At 36.9% G+C, this 19,855-nt stretch overlaps 1 pseudogene; it reads right to left on the bottom strand.

The window, feature by feature from the left end:
- Window positions 1-18,318: 18,318 nt before the first annotated feature.
- LOC122150144 lies at window positions 18,319-18,436 on the bottom strand (annotated as a pseudogene).
- Window positions 18,437-19,855: the final 1,419 nt, after the last annotated feature.

Below are 19,855 nucleotides of genomic sequence, written 5' to 3'. Positions count from 1 at the left end.
ATGGGGCAATCTACTTCCGTAGTGATACTGCCTCAGAAACCCAAGGAGGGGTCGCTATGAGTCGGGTCCGACTCGATGGCACATAACAACAACAAAAACAAGTGTGTGCACTTAAAGTGTAAGTATTATTAAGGAAAACAAAAACTGTATATCAATAGTCTAGCTCTGACTTTTAAAAGAGTAATAAACACAATACAAGATCTTCCCCATAGTAAAAACAAGTTACATGTTTACTAGCTAAGATGCATTCTTAGAATTTTACAAAAAATTTCCCTTGGAGTGAATAGACACCCAACCAAGCCAAACCAGTTGCCACTGAGTTGACTCAAACTCATGGTGACCCCACAAGGTTTTCAATTATTGTGATCTTTCAGAAGTAGATCAGCAGGCCTTTCTGAGATGCTTCTGGTTGGATTTAAACCACCTACCTTTCAGTTAGTAGCCAAGCCCTTAAGTATTTGCACCACCCATGGACTCCTAGAGTGGGAATGGGGAATTGTTAAAATATAGCAGTAGTGTTTAAGATAGCCTCACTGTTAGTTTGCATATTAGATCCCATAACTTTTGGAACGACTAATGTCTTCCTAATACAGAAAATTTATTAGGAATCACTTACTTTGTTGATATTCAACCTGTACAGCCTCCTATGTCTGATACTAATAGAAGAGCTCAATGAAGACTCTAGAACACAAGAAGAGTTGTCATTATAATCTTGAGATTTAGCTGATAAGTAACTTGAACAGACTTGACCACTTAAGCTGCTTATCAACATGCTAAAAAATCTTATATTTAATTTAAAAGAACTTCTCTGAAAATAATCATTATATGTATATATAGTATATAAAATATATAATATATTAATATATAATTTAAAAACGTTGTTGAGTCACTTTCAACTTAGTAAAAAAAAAAAAAATTAGTAAAAAATTTTAGTAGATTGTGACTCACAGGCACCTCTCCTTGGGTTCCCAAGGCAGTATCTCTATGGGAGTAGATTGCCCCATCTTCCTTCCAAGGAGTGGCTGGTGGGTTTATAAAACAATATACAAAATAGTATATCAAGTGAGAGAATGAATACTGTGACTAAAACTTCTCCCTCAATATAGGTGTTTCTTGCTTTTTTAACAGAAGTAGTTCATTCTCTTTGAGAGTTTCAGATATTAGTTTAGAGAACATTGGGTAATGTTAATTGATTAATGTACTGAACCTGATTTTAAAATGTGAATTTCAAGCACTGTGTTCTCTCTTTCTTCTTCCATGTTTTGGAGAAAAGAGTGATGATGTCAAGAGCACATTGCTTTCTCCTCAAATTTATTAAAGTCTTCATGGACTATTTTGTAAGTATAAAATAATGGATAGATACCATGAGTTAATTAATAATTTTATTTACTTAACAAACATATAACCAATATATGATAAGCACTTGTAAGGGCCAAGTACTGTTCTAGACCTTGGATTCAGGTAATAAGATGTAAACAAGTAAGTAAGGGAGGCAATGTAATCCCAGCTTGCATGTATGAGAAAACTGGAAATTAATGTGATAGAGAGTGACTGGTGCCTGCTTTAGTGTGACAATCCAGGAAACACATCCTTAAGGAGATCTTGAAGACCTGAGTAACAAGAAGGAGCCGATTATTCTTGGAAGAATATTCTAGGTGGGAGGAGCACAGGTAGAAATGTGAGAAAGCTCAAGCCAGTATAGCCAGAACCCATTGCACAAAGGAAATTAAGGGAGTAAGAAAAGAAGTATGCATATAACTGCCAAACCAGTTATATAATTATGAAATATGGCAGTTATATAATGATGTGGTCATCCTCCTTTTTGTCTTTTTATGTGGTTATTGTCCATTCTCATATAGTCTTGATTTTTGCATAATGACCTGGTCTTTGGATCCTAACCAAGTTGATAAGTGAGAAATGGGTGTACATTTGAATTGTGCATCTAATGGAAAGGCATGCATTCCATGCACTCTGACCAAAGGGATATTCCATACAAGATTGACTGGCACATGATGTGCCTGGTGTATTGTTGTTAAATATAGTAATATAGTTTTATATTAGCTGTTGTTGTTGTTGCTAGGTGATGTCAAGTCGTCTCCAACTCCTAGTGGCCTTATGTACAACAAAATGAAACACTGTCCAGTCCTGTGCCATCTTCACGATCCTTGCTATACCCGCCCTCATCATTGCAGCTGCTGTGTCAATCCATCTTCTTGAGGGCCTTCCCCATTTTCGTTAACCCTCCCACTTTACCAAGCATGATATTCTTCTCCAGGGAATGGTTCCTTCTGACAACATGACCAAAGTAGGTGAAATGAAGTTTGGCTATTCTTGCTTCCAAGAAGCATTCCAGCTGTGCTTCTTCCAGGACAGATTTGTTAGTCCTTTTAGCAGTCCACGGTACTCTCAGCATTCTTCACCAACTCTGCAACTCAAAAACATCAACTCTTCTTCAGTCTTCCTTATTGTTGTCCAGCTCTCACATGCATAAGAGGCAATTGAATATACCATGGCTTGGGTCAGGTGCACCTTAGTCTTCAAGGAGATATCTTGACTCTTCAGTACTTGAAAGAGGTCTTTTGCAGCAGATTTGCCCAATGCAATATGAAGTCTGATGTCTTGACTGCAGCTTCCATTGATGTTGATTGTAGAACCAAGTAATATGAACTCTTTGACAACTTCAAACTTTTCTCTGTTTACCATGATGCTGTTTATTGGCCCATTTGTGAAGATTTTTGTTTTCTTTATATTGAGGTGTAATTCACATTGCAGACTGTAGTCTTCACTTTTCATCAGTAAGTGCTTCAAGTCATCCTCACTTTCAACAAGCAAAGTAGTGTTGTCTGTGTATCGCAGTTTGTTAGTGAGTCTTCCTCCAATCCTGATACCACGCTCTTCATATAATCCAGCTTCCCGGATTATTTGAATAAGCATGGTGAAAGGATGCAATGCACTCCCTTCTTGATTTTAAATCATGTAGTATCCCCTTATTCTGTTCAAACAACAGCCTCCTGGTCTATGTAAAGCTTCCTCATGAACACAATTAAGTGTTCTGGAATTCCCATTCTTCTCAATGTTATCCATAATTTGTTATGATACACACGATTGAATGCTTTTGCATAGTCAATAAAACATAAGTAAACATCTTTCTGGTATTCTTTGCTTTCAGCTAAGATCCATCTGACATCAGCAATTATATCCCTCATTCCATATCCTCTTCTGAATCTAGTTTGCATTTCTGGGCATTCTCTGTCAACATACTACTACAACCTGTTTTGAATTATCTTGAGTAAGCTTTTACTTACATGTGATAGTAATTATATTGTTCAATAATTTCCACATTCTGTGGGATCACCTCTCTTTGGAATGGATACAGATATGGATCATTTCTATTCCGTTGGCCAGGTAGCTGTCTTCCAAATCTCCTGACATAGTCAAGTGAGTGCCTCCAGTGGGGCATCTGTTTGTTAAAACATCTCAGTGGGTATTCCATCAATTCCTGGAGCTTTTGTTTTCACAAATTCCTTCAGTGCAACCTCAAATTCTTCCTTCAATATCAATGGTTCTTGATCATATGTCTCCTCCTGAAATGGATGAATATTGACCAATCCTTTTTGGTACAGTGACTGTGTATTCCTCCCATCTTCTTTTGATGTTTCCTGTGTCATTTAATATTTTGCCCATAGAATCTTTCCATATTGCAACTCAAGGCTTAAATTTTTTCCCTCAGTTCTTTCAGCTTAAGAAATGCCAAACATGTTCTCCCCTTTTAGTTTTCTAACTTCAAGTCTACATTTCATTATAATACTTGGCTTTGTCTTCTTGAGCTGCTCTTTGAATTATTTTGTTCAGCTCTTTTATCTTGTCATTTCTTCCATTTGCTTTAGCTACTCTCTGTTTTAGGGCAAGTTTCAGGGTCTCTTTTGACATCCATTTTGGTCTTTTCTTCCTTTTCTGTCTTTTTAATAATCTCTTACTTTCTTCATGTATGATGTTTGTTCTTGATGTCATTGCACAATTTCTTTGGTTTTTGGATATTGGTATTCAATGCATCAAATATATTCTTTAGATGGTCTCTAAATTCAGGAGAGATATAATCAAGGCCATATATTGGGTCTTGTGAACTTGTTTTAATTGTCTTCAGCTTCAGCTTGAATTTGCATATGAGCAGTTGATGGTCTGTTCCACAATCAGCTCCTGGCCTTGTTTTGGCTGAAGATACTGAGCTTCTCCATTGTTTCTTGCCACAGATGTAGTCAATCTGATTCCTGTGTACTCCATCTGGCAAAGTCCACATAGATAGCCACTGCTTGTGCTAGTGAGTAAAGGTATTTGCAATGAGTAAGTCGTTGGTCTTGTGAAATTCTGTCATGCAATCTTCAGCATTATTTCTATCACCAAAGCTATATTGTCCAATTACTAGTGATTCTTCTTTGTTTCCAACTTTTGCATTCCAATCACCAGTGATAATCAACAAATTTTGATTGCATGTTCAGTCAATTTCAGACTGCAGAAGTTGGTAAAAATCTTAAATTTCCTCATCTTTGACTTTGATGTTTTATTTATAAATTTCAATAATAGTAGTATTAACTGGTCTTCCATATAGGTATATGGATATTATCCTATCACTGACTTGAGGACAGATCTTGAAACTTTCTTTGGGATGAAGAATACCACCCCATTCCTGTTCAATCTGTCATTCCCAGCATAGTAGATCATATGTTTGTGTGATTCAAAATGGCCAAAAGCAGTCTATTTCAGCTCCTAATGTCTAGATTATCAATCTTGATGTGTTCCATTTCATTTTTGACAACTTTAAATTTTCCTAGTTTCATACTTCATCCATTCCATGTTCCAATTATTAATGGATGTTTTCAGCTGTTTCTTCTCATTTTAGGTAGTGCCACATCAGCAATTGGAGGTTCCTAAATCTTTACTCCATCCATATCATTAAGGTCATCTCTACTCCTAGGAGCCAGCTCTTCCCCTGTCATATTTTGAGTAGCTTTTGACCTGAAGGGCTCATCTTCCAGCACTATATCAGACAAATTTTCAGGGCTATTCATAAAGTTTTCCAGTAATATATCAGACAGTGTATCACTGCTGTTCATGAGATTTTCATTGGCCAATTTTTTGAGAAGTGGATGGCCTCTTCCTCCTTCTGAGTCTGTCCTAGTCTGGAAGCTCTGCTGAAACATGTCCACTATGGGTAACCCTGTTGACATTTGCAACACTGGTGCCATAGCCTACAGCCTCATAGTAACACATACCTACCACAGGACAATAAACTGACACACAAGTTCATCTCCCTTAGCTGTCTCAAACTGTCTGCTCCCTTCCGGACCTTTCTCAGCTGCTCCAAATCCTGCACCCATCTCGCCTTCTGGGCTGCCCTTAAAGCTACTCTGAAAACCCTCCACACCCAGCTCACTTTATGTATTAGCTATGTATTAATTATATATAGTTATGTATTGTTGTTAAATATAGTAATATAGTTTCAGAAATAATGTCTTGGTGATGAAAAATTCTTACTGGACTCAAGATATCCCAGAGTGTTGAGCACAGCAGGTTTATTTTTAGTTCTTGTTTCCTGAAAGTGTTTGAAGCTTTGATTTTTATTAGGTGAAATATGGCTCCATTAAATTGTCTGACTTTTAAAACTTTAATTTAGTACCTTGGACCACTTTTAATGTAAAATGTTTTAGGAAAGGGAATCCCTTTTAAACAGCTTGACTTTAAAAGCTTTACATGTTACCTTCCTAGCCTTTTCACCAGTATAATTACCTTAAATTGGCACGTTGGCCAAAGATAATTGAGGAAAAAAGAAATTGACTAGAAAATTTGAAGCAAATTGAGCTTGTTTAGGAAGTGCTGTTGTAAAAACACACTCAGAGAACAAGAAACCCTGAATCTCTTCGTATGTGTTTACCACTGACCTTCCATATAACTATAGATAGTCATAGAGACACTCTACATTCCAGTTTCCAAAAACCTCATTTTCATTGAGTTGATTCCAACTCATAGTGACCCCATAGGGCAGAGTAGAACTGTCCCATATGGTGTCCAAGGCTGTAAATCTTTACAGAAGCAGACTGCTTCATTTTACTCCCACAGAATGGCTAGTGGGTTTGAACCACCAACCTTTTGGTTACCAGTCCATTATTTTAACACAGGGCCACCAGAGCTCCTCCTACACCTCTGTTTACACATTGTAAATCCCTTACATATGCAGCAGGAGTTACATGTTTAAATATAATTGTGTGCTTTCATGTAGGCTAAGGAGTCCCTGGGTGGTGCAAGTGGTAAAAATCTCTACTGCTAACCTAAAGGTTGGAGGTTCAAGTATTCCAAGAATTGTGCCTCAGAAGGAAGTTCTGATGGTTTACTTCCAAAGCATCAGTCACTGAAAAACCCTATAAGGTATATTTGTACTCTGACACACACGAGATTGCCATGCAGTAGCATCACTGGGGGGTGTAGTGATGTGAACCACACTGGTGACACTGTCAGAAGGGGAGACACAGAAATTCAAGCAGCTGACAAACACATGAAGAAATAATCATGGTCATTAGCTAATAGAGAGATGCAAATCAGAACAACAATGAAATATCATCTCACCCTAGTATTAAGAGCAAAGTTAAAAACAAACAAGCAAACAGATTCTGGTGAGAGTGTGAGAGACTGGAACACTCATACCCTACTATTCATACACTGCAGGAGAGATTATAAAATGGTACAACTACTGTGGGGAGTGGTATGATGCTTCCTTAGGAAGTTTAATATAGAAATACCATATGATTCAGGAATCTTACTGCTAGGTATATATCCTAGAGAAATAAGAGCCTTGACATGAACAGATATGCACACTCATGTTCATTGAAGCATTATTCACAACAGCAAAAAAAGATAAAAAAAAACAAAACAATCCAAGTGCCCATCAATAGATGAATGGATAAGCAAGCTATGGTACATAGACACACTGGAATACTATGCAACATTAAAGAATAATAACCAATCTGTAAAACATCTCAGAACATGGTAGAGCCTAGAGGACATTATGCTGAGTGATATTAGTCAATCACAAAGGACAATTATTGTATGACACCAACCCACTGCCATTGAGTCGATCTCGACTGATAGTGACCCCCATGGTGTTTCCAGTGCTGTATATCTTTATGGAAGTAGATTGCGTTATCTTCCCAGCTGGTGGGCTCAAACCACCTACCTTTTGGTTAGTAACCCAATTCCTTAACTACAGCACCACCAGAACCTTTTATTGTATGGCACCACTACTGTAAAAGGATAAGAAATAGTTTACACAGGGAAATAATTGTTCTTTGGAGGTTACCAGAGGTGGGAGAGGAAGGGAGGGAAAATCACCAACTAGAGAGTAGACACATATTAACATGGGTGAATATACAATAAGGGGGAGGTCAGTATAGAATGTTCAAGACAGTGAAAGACCTAGGGAAGCGCACAAGAATTAAAGGCAATGAAGGTGAGTACTAGTGCATACACAAATCTACAGTAATAGTAATAACAATTATTTACAAGTAGATACATAGATAGACATTCAGTCGAGGCGGGAAGATGAATGGGACCACACTCACAAATATTCCCCAGGGATATACCGAGGAAGGTGGCAGAGGATGGGAAGGATGGATGAAAAGAAGGTGGGGATGAAGGGAGGAAGTAGGAAGAATGCTTTTATCACATAGGGATTGCAAAATGTGTGAGGATTGTTGAATAGAAAGCCAATTTGCTCTGTAAACTTTCAGCCAAATTCAATAAAAAAAAAAAAAAATGACTATAAAATTTTTGTGCATGGCTTCATCACAAATTTATTGCTTTTTATAAATATATCCCTAGGAGCTCTGGTGGCGTAGGGCCTAAGGCATTTGACTGCTAACCAGAAGGCTGGTTGTACAAACCCACCAGCCACTCCTTGGAAGGAAATTTGGGCAATCTACTTCTGTAGTAATACTGCCTCAGAAACCCAAGGAGAGGTCTCTATCAGTCGGATCTGACACCATGGCAGTGGGTGCATTTGAGTTTTGCACAGTTACAACAAAAACATTATTCCTAAGCCCAGGTTGCCTGTATCAGTACATCTACAAGGCTAAAACTCTGTGATAATTCACTTTTTGAAACTTCTAATGCACTCTGATCAGAGCTGTCATTATTACCAATTACAATGACGGTACAAATCGCTTACTTTTGTCTGCACGTGCTACAAACACGGGCTATTGTTTATATTGCTGCTTGTATTTTTATAGTCACTTGTTTTTTCAAAGTTTTTGGTGTTTTAACTACAATATTGTGATAATTTGTATTTGTTTGCCTATATTAATAACTTTTTTGAGAATGAAATGGTAATTAAAGGAAAAGAAGGAAGACCATGCAGTTAAAAATAAAAATCACTGCCATCGAGTATTTCGACTCATAGCCACATAGCGACCCCTCCTGGTGGTATCACTATGGAAGTAGATTGCCCCACCTTCTTTCCGAGGAGTGGCTGGTGAGTTTGAACCTCCAGCCCTCTGGTTAGCAGTCAAATGCCTTAGGCACTACGCCACCAGAGCTGTAATTCAATGTAGAAGTATTATATAGAACAATTTTGTTGTTAGTACTCATATAATGTAAGAAATATTACATTTAATCAATTTACAGCTACATTTATCACATATTATTCTATGATTAAAGTTGATAATATACATCATTAAGGATTCCATTGACCTGTTGTGGGAAGAGGTCCATGATCGGGGGTGATACCATGGGTTACTGCACTGGGTGACGCCAACTCTAGTGATGCTGCTGCTGGTGCTATGAGTCAGAATTGAATCATCACCCACTTTTTTTCCCATGTATTCTAAAGTGGTAGTCTATGGAATCTTGTTTAAACTTAGTAATCTAGTTTTAGTTACAAAGGACAAGCTTTCCCTCAATGTAGAAGCTAAGAAATATCATCTGGTCAAAGGTGAAGATGAATGGTTACCCTAGGGCAAGAAAGACTCTAAGACAAGAGAAAGGAAAAGGAGAAAGGTCAGGAATGGAAGAAAATAGGGTGGCAGGGAGGAGTGTGTCAGTAGAGCAATTTGGAAGTTGAAAGGTACAAGACTGAGATCCAAGGTTTCACACAAGTTGTTGCAGGACCTTGGTCACAGAACACACGGGATATCGAAGGCTAAAAGAGAAGGACGATAGGGTTTGTTTGGCTTGTTTAAAGCTGGGCATGGAGTGGGAAGACTGTAGTTAAACCTTGACTGAACTAATAGAAAACATCAAGCTGTACTGAGAGATTTTTCTCACATGTATACAGTTAAAAGATTTGTTTGTTGTATCCACAATCAAAGTTCATGGAAGTGGCAGTTGAGAAATTAAATGATCTATTATATTGGGCAAATCTGCTGCAAAACACCTCTTCAAAGTGTTAAAAAACAAAGAACTATCCATGCAAAATCTGGATAATGAATTAAGAATACCACAGAATTGATGCATTTTAATTACGGAATTGACAAAGAATATTGAATATACCATGGACTGCCAGAAGAACAACAAATCTCACAATTTAGGAGGCTGGAATTCTAAATTCAGGGTGTTGGTTCTAGGGTAGGTCTCTCTCTGTCTGCTCTGGGTGAAAATCCTTCTCCCAACTTCTCTAGCATTCTTCCTGGTGGCATTCATTCTTGAACATTTCTATCTTACCCCTTCTGTCCCTAATCTGCTCATTTATATTTCAAAAGTGATTGGCTTAAGAAACACCCTAGACTGATATGGCCTCATTAAAATAATGAATAAAACCTGAATGGTGTTACATTCACAGATATAACAACAGCAACAACCAAGAAGACCCCACTGTCATTGAGTCAGTTCTGACTCATAGTGACCCTACGGGACAGAGCAGAACTTTTCCATGGGGTTCCCAAAGTTAAAAATCTTTAAGGAAGTAGACTGCTTCATCTTTCTCCCATGAGCAACTGGTGAATTCAAAGCACCTACCTTTTGGTTGCTGCCGAATGCTTTAACTTCTGCACCACCAGAGCTCTAGCCACAGGTGTAGGGGTTAAGATTTACAATCTATAGTGTTGGGGGACATAGTTCATCCATAACAGTAGAGTATTGACTGGAGAAGTTGACCATGTATGTGAGAGAGTAGGAGAAGGACAGGAGTAAGGAGGCCGAGTTTTTAACTGGGAGATGTTTATCTCAACTTCTCTTTTTCTCTGGATCTCTCACTCTCTTTCACTCCTGCTTGTAAAAGCCATGGTGATAGAAACAGCAGTGCCATTATAATACCTTCTTTGCTGACTGCCCCCTACAAAAAAAGAGTGGGCCATATTTTTAAGTCATACTAAATTCACAGTAATATTTATATTGCACTTTATGATACACAAAGTGCTTTGATGTAATGAACTTCTATGATTTTATCATCACAACAATACCTCAGGCTAATAATTGTAAGCCTTATTATAAACCTTCAAAAGCTGAAATTCTGATTAGTTAATCACTTGCCTGAGGCTTGTAATTGACAGGGTAAGCCAGGCGTCCAGTCTGCAGAACCTGTGGTCTTCTTATTCCAAATGCCATGATCTTTTCAATATATAAGACAGCCTAATTTAAAACAAGAAAGAAATAAAAATCTAGGTTTTTTGTTTTGTTTTTTTTTTTGGTAATTCATTGTTTTAGATATGAAAAACCGAGTTTTTATTAGGTATGAGACAATGGAACAAAATTGGGGTTCTTTCCCATACTCTGATCAAGATGCTAAGGATCAAGAGGCAGCTGCTCAATGGCAGAGAATGAAAGAACTTGAGTAATTGCTAAAATATATACTAAATCCAGAAATTCTTAAAAGTGGGTATGTTAGAGATGCTGCAGTTGCCTGGTTGTTCATGACACCTGGTGACACTGTGTCTCAGTCATAAAAAACATCAGGGAATCTGGAAGAAATAATAATTTGCCATGTAATTTTGAGTTTATCACTTTAAGGGATAAACTGTAATTGGATTGAATGATTATAAATAACATTTTTAGAGGCATAATAAGCAACATAAGGGGCAGGCTTGGTCATTAATGCCAAAATACGTATTTATTGCTTTTTTCCAGACATTTTCTGGTATCTCATTTCTGACTATTAAATTATATCCCAAATCAAATATGTGACAACATGCAAGCTATTCCTGTGGACATTAAGTGCCACATAAATAGAAACAGAATATAATCAGATGCATTTAGAATTCTATTCTTATTCTTCTAACCTGCTTGTCCTTTTTTTTCTGAGATGCAACTGATTTGAGCCTCTCCCCACATTTGCATCTTCCCTGAGCTTCTTTTCTGGCAGTTCACTTTCTTAGTGGAACAAATTCCAAGGCTCACCTCCACCTATGACAAGTTATACCTTGTACACACACACATAGGGATGCTCAAAACAAAGGAAACAATGATCACCAGGGATAAAAAGTAAAAACCTCATCCTTGGAGAGTAGAAAGGAAACCAGAAGTTTTTTTCATACTTTGTTGCTTGTGGGAAGCAAAAAAATAAACACACACACACACACACACACACACACATATTTTTTGAGTGAGTGAAAGCAGATTTGGAGTGTAAAAAAGGAAAGAAAGAAAGAAAGAAATGAACCAGATTTTCATTTACTGTTTTCTTTTATTGTATGTACAAATAGTTTAGCTGAAGCACGCTTTTCAGCTGTTGACTGTAAATGATAAAGTTGATTAGATATACAGGAAGGAATAAATGTGATGCGTGGGGTAGATGCAAGGTTTTGAGTATATAAAATAAATAAATAACATGCCAATTGTGTTTAATGTGAAGCACAAACTAAAACCAAACTGAAAACCCACAAACCCGAACATTGAATATAGAAACTAGGAACTGAACTGTGTGCAACTTCCCTTCTACATTACATTGAGACTTTGAGTTTTTAATTTCTATAGATGTAGTCTTTTGAAGTTTTCTGGATAAGTCAAGGAGAGGAAATTAATTTCCAGTTGAAATGTGCTTTTCAGTTAGCCATTTAATATTTGTAGGACCTTTTGTCTTAGAAGAAATACAACCAGAAGGCTCTTTGGAAGTGAGGATGGCAAGACTTTGACTCACTGACTTTGGACACATCCCCGGGAATGACTGATCCCTAAAAAAGGACAACATGGTTGGTAAAATAGAGGGTTAGCAAAAATGAGGGCAGTCTTTAAGGAGATGGAATGATACAATAGGTGAAGCATTGGACTTTAACATACCAACAGTTATGAAGATAGCACTGGATGGGGTAACATTTTGCTCTCTTACACAAAAAGTTACCATGAGTCAGAGTGTTGTCACTGTCACTAACAACAACAGGGCATTTTAAGAGAAGGATTTTGTTTTTTGACTTGAGGAATTTAGTAGGAGTCATTGGAAGGTGAATCTGGTGTTGGAATTGGTAAGATCTACTCGGAATGTACTCTTTTTATAAAGAGATATGGAGACAAAGTGGCTATTGCTTTCAAATGAACTTTTAATAATATTCAGAAACTTGATGAAGAATCATTGAAGTCTTCTGTATGTTGTGTGCTGGGGAACACAAAAGTGAAAATGAAAAATACTGTTCCTGCCCTTGAGGAATTTGCATGGGGTAGATGCAAGGTTTTGAGTATATAAAATAAATAAGTAACATGCCAATTGTGTTTAATGTGAAGCACAAACTAAAATCAAACTGAAAACCCACAAACCCGAACATTGAATATAGAAACTAGGAACTGAACTGTGTACAACTTCCCTTCTACATTACATTGAGACTTTTAGTTTTGTTTGGAAAAACAAAAGAGATACATGGTAATATCCACTGATGTTTACATGCCAAATATGTCTAAAGCAGTTATTCTTTTTCCATGTGTACACACAACTTTTATGTATTTCCCTTTTCAATGCTATTTTCTTTATATAATTCTGTATCCTAAGAGAGTAGTCAACTCAGTCCATCCTCTAGGGAGGGAGACAGAATGTAAATAAACACACAAATAAATACACCATTGAAAATCATACTAAGTGCTTTGATAGAGAATAATAGATATATTTTATCTCTATGATCCTGCCTATTAAATATACCCATCTTTCTTCTCAGTGGATACCAAAAACTCAGGAGTTAAAGTCATATGACCTGAGTTCAAGCCATTCCACTTGCTGGCTGTGTGTTTCTGGACTTCACTTTCTTATATACATACCCTCTAAGGTCCTTTTCATCTTGGTCCCGCAGTGACAATGCCTTGACACCTTTTTATAACTCCATCTCATCTCTGGGGAGCCACATGGAAAGTTTGGTCAAGGTGAGAAGAGGATGAGTTGGTGTCATTTACCATTTACCCTCAAGTCCATTCTGACTCATGGTGACCCCATATGTATCAGAGGAGAATTTTTCTCCCTAGGATTTTCAGTGGTTATGATCTTTCAGAAGCAGAACACCAGGCCTTTCATCTGAGTCACCTGTGAGTGGACTCGAACCTTTAAACTTTTGGTTAGCAGCCAAGTGTGTTAACTATTTGCAATACCTAGGGATTCCAAGTTTGATGTAGTGCAGTGTTTTTCAAGTTGATTTCCTTGGAGACCAAAGATTCTAGAGATGTTTCAAGGCTGCTGCAGAACTGTGGAGAAAGAGGTGCCTTCTCTCCATCTTCTCTTAAACATGCCTTGCCTTTATCCATTCATTATATAAAGTTTCCATAGAAAAATTCATCTGGAAATTATCTTGCTAAAATATGAAAACAGTTAAATACCAATATTGGAATCTAAATAGATAAGTCTGTGGAGCTAGACAATTCTAAATTCCAAATAGTACCAAAGCACTTGTGCAGGTTTTTTTAAATCTCTTAATCTTTGTTTCAGTACCTATAAAATGGCACTCAAACTGATCCTGTACATTTTTATAAGACTTATAAATATTGCCTGGGACAGCTGAGGTAACTAAGAAATATAATTCTTAATGATCTTATTACATATATTTATAATTAGTGTGCACACATTATAATGTACTAGCATTAATAATGATTGTTTAAAAAGTATTGTAATGACATAATAAAACCTGTGGATGAAACCCAACATGGTCACTTCTTGTAACAAATTCCATGCTTCTATTTCTTTTCCACTCAGGATTTTTTTTTTTTTTTTTTTGAATAGTGGAAATTCATCTGGAAACTTAAGCTCATCTCACTACAGACAGAAGTTCTTGATGTGCTCCTAATTTTGCCAGATAGACTGAATTGACTACTCTCTTAGGATGTAGAATTATATAAAGAAAAATAGCATTGAAAAGGGAAATACATAAAAGTCGTGTGTACACATGGAAAAAGAATAACTGCTTTAGACATATTTGGCAGGTAAACATCAGTGGATATTACCATGTATCTCTTTTGTTTTTCCAAATTTTGCACATGGGAGAGACAATTTTTTTCTGTTGATTTACCTATTGTATCTTAACATACATACTGATTTAATCGTACTGGTCAAAATTTCTTTTTATACCATCCAGACAGCTCTTGCATATAACTGCATGCAGATCTGTCACCAAGTGGCCACCATATGGAAGACAATTGACGTGTATTTTGATTATATAACTTTCTGAACATGGACAGAGTTGTGTTGGAGAGTGGCGTAGAAATAGGTAGCCTAGAGATATGTGATTCAGCCTGAGGTTAAAGATCAGGATCTGATAGTTTGCCATTTCTAGATTCACAGTGACTTCTTTATATGCAAGGTCCATAAAGTAGCAATCAGTGCCTTAGATTACCTTTTTATGTAATAGCTTATACAAATCTATGCTCTCCAGTCTTCAGATGCATGGTTAAGTTATAGATACATCATTAGTAGTTTAGCTATTTCAAAAATATTTTCACAATTAAAACATATAAAGATAAGAGGAAAAGGAATAAGACCAAAAGCAGAGACTGAAGTTGAAAATGCATTTGTAATTTACTCCCTTTTTGAAAAAAATTGAAAATTTTTATAATTTTGTTATAAAAATCAAGTCAAACAAAGAATAAAAACTGCATTTTCTTCCTTTGATATTCATCTTGTAAATATGTCTTAATGGTCATTTTAAAGAAAATAATTATGTTATTACTATTAAATTACAAGTTGTATTGAAAATGTTATATTTTACTCTAGATAAATACATAAAATTAGGATTTGTTTTTTAGTCTAAAACATCAGGACACAGGAAACTAATTTACAGTAGTTTTCTGGAGGCTATTAGATACTTAGTTCCCATTTTGACATTTCCTTTAAGTTGACCTGGCATGAACATATAAATTACACTGAGTTCTCAGTTGCCATTTAAAAAATAAGTGTAATAAGAATTTCAGAAAAACTTGAGAATTTATTTTAGGGAAAATAAGCATATTGACATTCTTTGACTTTTGTATATTGATTTTGGGATCCAGCTGGTCCAAAGCTATTAAGAGTCAATCATTCTTGATTTTTTATTGTCAGTCAGTGCCCGTATTGAAAATGCTGAATGATAGCAATACTACCTAGTTTTATTTATGCTCTCATTCAGTTCTATAGTTAAAAAAAAAAAAAAAAACCCTCACAAGGTAGCATACTGAAATTCTTGCACACGACTGATACATTATGTGGGCTTTAGTAGGCTATCGATTGATGCTCTAGCAAAGGATTAAATCTTGTGAATTTTTTCCAGGATGGTCTTAAACAAACCTACTGTGTTAGAAGTATCAGTATCTCTTTGCTGCAAAGATAGCCAGAATGCTACTTTGAGTCCCCTTAATTGTCTATGAAAAGAATGATACTTTATCCCTATACTAATGTTTACTTTTATTGTGGATTATAAAGATTTCTTGATAGAGATTGATGTACTATCTCATGAAGTGTCCCACTACAGATTCATGGAGTGGTTATGTTCTTACCAAGATTTTAAACAAAGGGGGAAATAAATGGACAATGTGCTGGACCGAACAAATCATCTCCCAAAGCTGTCCACATCTTAATCCATGGAACTTGTGAATATGTTATGTTGAATAATAAAAGAGAACTAAAATAGCAGATGGTACTGAGGTTGCTAATCAGTTGATCTTAAAATAGAACTATTATCCTGGACTATGTAATCTCAAGAGTCTTTAAAAACTGTAGGAGGGAAAAAAAAGAGGTGGAGTGATACAGTGTGAGAACTCAACTCACCATTGCTGGCTTTGAAGGTGGAGGAAGGGGGACATAAGCTAAGGGATGTGGGCAACACCTACAGTTAAAGACAAGTAAATGGATTCTCCCTAGAGCCTCCAAAAAGGCATACAGCCCTTCTGACACCTTAATTTTAGATCAATGAGATCCATTTCAGACTTCTGACCTACAGAACTGTAAGATAATAAATTTATGTTGTTTTAAGTCAACATTTATAATAATTTGCTAAAGCAGCAATAGAAAACTAATACAGAAAACAAAAAATGATGTGTGTTTTAAATGATACAATCATTGAATGTTTACTAAATACTAATACTAAATATTAGATAGGGGTTACTTCTTGCTGCAACATTGTTGATGTGATTAAAACATCTTCCCTGAATCAGGGTGAGAATTATATTGTCAGTCAATTGTCCTGAAAACATCATTTTTTATAATCTCCCTACTAATTGCAATAGGAAGGCTGAAGTATCATGGTGTGAGCAGTATGATAGAACCCCAACTATCTTTCCATCCATACACACATTCATTTTCCACCAGGTTCCAAAGGATTTTATTAGTACACAGGGACACTGAGTCATGACTAGCTCTGGGCATGTGGAGAAGTCAGGTACCTGAACAGGTTTATTTGTGGTCCCAGGAAAAGTTTTAAAAATATACACTATGAGAACAGGAAGGGACTTTTGAGGTTATTGAGTTCAACGTTAGGTCCCCAAATAGCACAAACATTAAGTATTCAACTATGAACAGAAATGTCAGTGTGTGGCATCCAAACAGAGATGCCTCAGAAGAAAGATCTGGTAAACTTTTTCTGAAAGATCACTGCCATTGAAAGTTCTATGGAGTGCAATTCAACTCTTGACACACATGGGGTGGCCATGAGTCAAACATCACCAGTGGTAACTAATCAATTGGCTGGTTGGTTAGTCCTACAAATTCAGACGTGGAGTAACTCAGCTGATAAGTGATAAAAGTGAGGTGAGAATCCAACTTTCTATTTCTTCTTAATAAAATATAATTTCCACTGTATAATGAATTCCAACCAGACTACACATTCAAAGTCCCCCAGTTGGTCTACAATTAGAATCATCATCAAGTCAAACACAAGTGACACATTACATCCAGAGGGCCATAGTTAATATCCATGTGTGTTCCCTAGATAGATTCTCTAAGGCTTTCCCATTAATACCCAAGAAGATCAAGAGGAAAATGAAAATTCTTTATTCAAGAGTAATGGCATCAGCTTCATTATGGATTTAAATAATGTGACCTTTTTATGGTAAGAATCACCAAATCATTAAGTTATAAAGAATAATAATGAACTTATATTTTATCTTATATTGCTCACTACTATCAAGTTGATTCTGGCTCATAGCAGCCCCTAATGGGTTTCGAAGGCTGTAAATCTTCATAAAAGTAGATTGCCTCATCTACCTCCCATGAAGCAGCTGGTAGATTTGAACCACCAACCCTCTGTTTAGCAGCCACATGCCTTACACACTATGCCACCAGAGCTCCTTTTACTTTATATTAATTAGCCATAATCTCACCTATTGGATTATTAAAAAGCTTTGGTCCACTTTTGGTCCACTTCTTACTAACATGGCCAAACTTCTTCTTTTAATTTCTAATTATGAGGCTTTGGGGCAAATGATTCAACATCTCTGATTCTAGGCTTTCTCTGCTGTACAATGAGACTGATAAATTATGTCAGAGAGCTTTTACAAGGATCATATGAACTAATATTTGCCACTCTATATTGGGAACATTTAAAAAAAAAAAAAAAACCCACCTCACTGCCATCTAGTCGATTCGACTCATAGCGGCCCCTCTTTGAGTTTCTGAGATAGTATCTCTACAGAAGTAGATTGCCCAGGCTTCCTTCCGAGCAGTGGCTGATGGGTTTGAACTGCCAGCCTTCTGGTTAACAGTGAAATGCCTTACGCACTATATTGTTGTTATGTGCTGTCAAGTCGGCCCCGACTCATAGGGACCCCTCCTTGGGTTGCTGAACTAGTATCATTACAGAAGTAGATTGCCCAACCTTCCTTCTGAGGAGTGGCTGGTGGGTTTGAACCACCAGCCTTCTCCTTAGCAGTCAAGTGCCTTAGGCACTATGCTACAAGAGCTCTTAAAGCCTAAGGCACCTGGTATTCCCAGCCTTTCTCCTATCCAAGTACTAACCAGGCCTGACCCTGCTTAGCTTCCGAGATCAGACGAGATCTCGGTGTTCAGGGTGGTATGGCCGTAGACCACATGCTAAATAAATAGCAGACATTTTTTTCTTATATTTTCTTCTGAAACTTGATAGAAATTCTGATGAATATATTTATTTTTCTAAGGGGGAATGAAAAGGGGAAATCTGAGCAAGATCCTTAGTGTCTTGAAAGCAAGAAGAGAAAGAGAGAGAATATGAATGTCATATAAAAAGGAAAGGCTTTCAGGGATGGATTTCAAGAACCCAAGAGTCAAGTATAGGCTAGAAAAAATGTCAGCAAAGAAAGAACCAAGAGAAGGTCAAAGGAAAGGAGAGGAGAAGAAGACTGGAAAGAGAGCAGAGAAATGAGCAGTCTTTTATAACGGTGCTCATTGAGGAAGATGTAAGAGGAGGGAGGGAGAAAAAAAAAAAAAGAACACAGTGACTGAAATAACCAGTTATTTCCTTCTGATTCATCTTTTAAAGGAAATACTTTCTAAAAGAGATCTTTGCTCTTTTGTGTGCTAGTGAATTTAAGGTAAGAATCTCCCCTCCTTCTTCTAATGATGACCTTGCACAAGGATATACTCTCCTTTTCAAAGATCCCTCCTGTCTGAAGCTATATTACAATATGATCAAATAGTCTCCTTGGGTTATGTGACTGATATAAAGTTGAATGATGTACCTGAGAGATCCTTTTGAACTATCTCATCTGAGAACTGAACCAAAGATTTTGTGATCCAGAATCACTGTGCCCACAGATTGCTTCTTCCTTTCCCCACAGTGCCCATACCTACTACTTGAGAGTATAAAATCTGTCTAATAAGACATGGATGAAGTAGAATAATGCAGTATTTCCCAAACTTGCCTGACTGTACCAGTACCCAGAGACACACCTGTCTGGAGATGCTTATTTTCACTTCAAGGTGATTCTTAGTATAGCACTCAAACGTGTAGAAATCAAGAAATGTGAGAGGGAAGCAAGTAATCATCCTTAGTGCCTAGGCAGTTCTGAATATGGTTGTTGAAGCTGAGAGTACTGAAGATCAATTTGAATAATAGTCATGTAAGAAATTTTCAAACCATCATTCTCCCACTACAGAAGTTGAGAAATTGACAAATAGTTTTAGGATCCATCTTCTTATATGAGTTATCTGTTTTAGCTATCTAATTGCCACTACTGATGGTCATTTTATGCTTGATTATCTGGTCCATAAAAAGCTCTTTAGCACAGTCTTTAAGGCATTTGCTGCTAACCAAAAGGTCGGCAGTTTGAACCCAGAAGCCACTCTGTGGGAGAAAGATGAGGCAGTCTGCTTCCACAAGGATTTGTTGTTGTTATTGTTATATGCCATCGAGTGGGACCCAACTCAGAGTGACCCCTCCTTGGGTGTCCGAGGCAGTATCACTATGGAAGTAGATTGCCCAACCTTCCTTCCGAGGAGTGGCTGGTGGGTTTGAACCGCCAGCCTTCT

This window comes from Orycteropus afer, unplaced genomic scaffold, assembly GCF_000298275.1.
Source record: "Orycteropus afer afer isolate SDZICR_OR568_19922 unplaced genomic scaffold, OryAfe1.0 scaffold00095, whole genome shotgun sequence".
Lineage (NCBI taxonomy): Eukaryota > Metazoa > Chordata > Mammalia > Tubulidentata > Orycteropodidae > Orycteropus > Orycteropus afer.
Note: the sequence above shows the minus strand (reverse complement) of the source record. Positions and strands in the feature narration are given on the sequence as shown.